At 39.2% G+C, this 3,935-nt stretch overlaps 1 long non-coding RNA gene across 1 annotated transcript in view; it reads left to right on the top strand.

The window, feature by feature from the left end:
- The window catches only part of LOC137969612 (uncharacterized), a 16,174-nt gene extending 15,507 nt beyond the window's left edge, over window positions 1–667 (top strand). Inside the window, exon 3 of the long non-coding RNA XR_011116695.1 lies at window positions 1–667. This exon is cut by the window's left edge and continues 388 nt beyond it. This is a non-coding gene — a long non-coding RNA (uncharacterized lncRNA).
- The last annotated feature ends 3,268 nt before the right edge of the window (window positions 668–3,935 follow it).

The raw sequence follows: 3,935 nt of genomic DNA, 5'->3' as shown, positions 1-3,935 counted from the left end.
GCACCAGCTACGTTACATCCAAGTAAGGAAAATGTTAAACTCAGAAAACCCCAGTCTGAACCAGAGATAAACGCTTCCAGGTCATGAGCTTCCGACACTATTTAACAATTACTACACTCTCGCTTGTTGCATATGAGATGATAGATAGCCAACCATAGGCGAGTAGCGCTGAGTTGGCTATAATCATCTCATATCCGACAAGCGCGAGTGGAACAGTTGTTTTATTAAAAACGCCAACAAATTTATGGATAAATCGTTTCTACTTTATTTTGTAAAAACAAAAAAAACTGATGTTTGTAGAGCATGGTGTAATGGCTCATATACCATGATAACTAAGCCAATCAAAACTCTAGAATTGCATTATCCAATGATCAAGTTTTTAATAAATTTAGTTATTTATTTCTTACGGACGGTATCCTGAGAATCCATTAATATGATTGGTTGCTGGAGCGGGCAGATTTTTCCTATCTCTTCAACAGCAAGGAATAATTATTTTATTTAACACTGACCGGCAAAGCTGCGAATTTAATGAGCGAATTTTTAATTTGTCTCAATCGTTTTGAAACGGCTTTTTCTACATTTCGCCAAGTTCGTTGACTTTTGAAAGCGAAAATTCACAAAATGTAACAAAATGGCTGTTCATTTTATGGTACTTTATGAGGCAATGTATAAAATAATGACCTTCCCAGATTTTCCTGGTAGGTTCTCCTACCCTTTAAAAATATAATTTAGAAATAAATAAAAACGTTAATCACTGGCCTAGGTCGGTCCGTACAGGGAAAAAGTGTGTCCTCGATCTTGAGTACGGCCTCGAGCGGTACTCAATACCTCGGGAACATTTTTTCCCCTATACGGATCTTCCGAGCAGTTAATAACTTAGATATATATGACTCTTTTCGTCAATTCTGACTAGCTTCTTATGGCTGTCTTCTCATGGAACAATGTCTCTTGTGGCTAACAATTCCGGCCTATACGCGCTTTCCATGTTTTTGACATCTTAATATTATTATCACTAAAAATGCAAGAGCATCAGGACGACTAAGTTCTAATGGTGGAGAGGAAAAGCCCGGGGGGGGGGGGGTACTCGATGTATCCCTGGTTGGGGAGGTGCAGCGCGGCCCCTCATACCCTGACCCTGTTTAAGACAAATATCGCTGATTTTCCTACCCATTTTATGACAGAATTCCGATTTTTGATACCCTGTTTAAGACATTTAACCCAGTTTAAGACAAAAATTGATAAAATTGATAAATCGATACCCTGATTAAGACAAAAAATAATAAATTCGATACCCTGTTCAAGACAAAAATCCCGAAAAACATACCCTGGCTGGCCGCACGTCCCCATTGAGCCCTTATAAGGGAGTACCCCCCCCCCCCCCCCGGGAGGAAAAGCTTTTGCATTCTATCGCACAGATCGAAAGGCCCATTTTGATTTTAGAGTAAATACGTCCCTTTCAAATAAAGTGTTTCCCGGCCATGCCAAATTGTACTGCTGATCAAGAACCAATCGGCTATGGTATCACACAGCCTTTTTTCTGTTTTTTTTTTTTTTTACTTATATAGCTTACAGGAAACTAAGAGCGAACCAGCCAAAGAAAACATACAGCACTTGTGTTGTTTTCTATATTTTTCAATCACGTCACGCAGAAATTCAACTTTACTGAAAAAAGCAAAACACTCAAAAAGTCACGGTTTTGCCCGGAGCCCTTTATTTGGAGAAGAGAATTCCTCCCGAAGAAAGTTTTACAAAGTAATGTTCTCACCAATGGCTTGGATAGCGCTGGATAGTACCACAATGACGTATTCCGGCAGTATCAAAATTAAACAATGCCAAATTTGTTGTGGATCAGAAAACGATCGGCAAAAAAAACAGCAATGGGAAGTTGTTTTCCGATCTTTTCATCAGACGTTTCCGTTGTAAACAGGCGAGTAACAAATATTTTCCAGTTGGCAGAGAAAGCGATTGAGTTAGAGAGGCCGGGTATCTCACGCTATTTTGATGTCATTGTAAAATGTCAAGTTATGTTAAATTTCGTTCGCAGGAGAGAACCAAAATCGAAATTAATGAGATTTAGAGCGGCGGAGCATGTCATATATTTATGGTGTTTCTGAACATTTTAAACGCCTATTTTCACTCTCATTTTTCCTATATTCGTTATTAAGAACTTAATTGGCACTCGGCGCCAGCTGAGAGAAACGGGGATCCGATCGGAAGTAGGACGTTTGTTTTCCAGACGGCCAGATCTTACGTCTACAGTGCGTACCTCCGACTTAATTATTCTTCCAACTGTTGTTTTGAAGGATGACAAACATACTATTAAAATGAAAGAGAATTCCTACGAAGCACTACACGTTTAAAATCCAGCAGGTTCTAAACATACACTGAAAGACGAAAAAAACAACCATTCTTTCTTTGTTAGAGTATTTTTTGGGTTGGTTGGCTTTGATGTCTTGGTGGGGGCAAATATCCCACGAGCTGGTGTTGCAAAAATGCGCTGCTTCTTAAAATTTATTTATTTTTCCTGAGTAAATCGCACTGTAAAGAATACCGTGACATTTCAAAGTTGCCAGGAATAATAAAACCTCGCTGTAAGCAGGAATCTTGTCTTCCGTGGTAATTTATGTATGAAGAGACACTTTTGGTGATCCCTCTTCCAAGGACGTTCGTAATGGGATCAGAATCTTGCGTATTTCCCGCAGCAAGCGAGGGCCAAGTCCATACGTATACGACAGACACATAGAGGTCGCCGGGCTACGTTGTAGGAAAGTGCTCTGCTGCTCCGTTAACTGGGATTACAAAAACAGACAGCTTAATTAATCTTTCGTATCGAAATTGGGTGCGCCGAAATGTCACGCTTCCTTCTTCTAGTGAGAACTCATAAATTTGTCGATAGATTCACATTTCCTATGTTTCAAAAACAATTTTGGCTGCGTGGAGATGATCGTACCAACAAGTGACAACTTTTGGGTTTTTAGGTTCTGACTAAATCATCACAACCAATATTTTCTCTGGCAGCCATTTTCTAATCCAATCAGGAACCAGCAACCTTTCCTTCCTGCGTTTGACACCCGCAGCCAGTGACACAGTTATGCGGTTTGATTGGTTTGATGTGTTTGTTGTCGGTGAAAGCGTTAATGGGATTACCTTAGTGTATGTCAAAGCGGCTGACTGACCCGTTGCCGCCAATCTGCAAGTCCAATGTGAATTTCCTGCTAACACAACCATTCAAGAGGTCCAATTTCCTGTAAGAGATCCAAGTTCTGCTCACGTGCCAATTTTATTTTTTGAAGCTGCTTCATCTTTTATGGATCTCTCAAACAAGCTTATTTCCGGTCTAAATATTATACATTACTTAATTCACTTTACCATTTATCAACATTCCGGCACTTCTAAACCCTTCACAGACTGCAGTTCTTCGCAAATTGAGCAACTGTTGAAAAACGTGGAAATAATCAACAGGGCTTCTTTTTTTGTTTCTCTATCGGCATTCATGCAAGGATACTTCTTTGCGGAAAATTTAAATGCGATTACAGCGGCGAGGATTTTGAAAAACAATACTGCATAGTTTTCTTTCATTAAGCTAAGTGGAAGAAATTCTTCTCTAGGTAATAATTTATGAAATCTAGTATCTTTTGTAACGCAAGTTTCTTTTATTTTTTCCATTTTAACGATCGCTTGCGCTTTATAAAAATGTAACATTCCCGAAACTAAAGCCACTTATTCTCACGTTGAAATCTTAAGGCCTTCTGTGACTGATGTGACTACCCCTCCGTTAAGTGTGAGTTACGGTCCATGTATTCAATCAGTATTGTGAAATTTGATGGCAATCATTGCGCTTTGATTACCTTGTAATAATTATTAAGTCGACGTTTTCTTTGACAGATCATTACAAATACCGTTCACAATGCCTTACATGCGTCGCCTTTTTCAAA

The sequence above is a fragment of the Montipora foliosa genome, chromosome 9 (assembly GCF_036669935.1).
Source record: "Montipora foliosa isolate CH-2021 chromosome 9, ASM3666993v2, whole genome shotgun sequence".
NCBI classification, from domain to species: domain Eukaryota; kingdom Metazoa; phylum Cnidaria; class Anthozoa; order Scleractinia; family Acroporidae; genus Montipora; species Montipora foliosa.
Note: the sequence above shows the minus strand (reverse complement) of the source record. Positions and strands in the feature narration are given on the sequence as shown.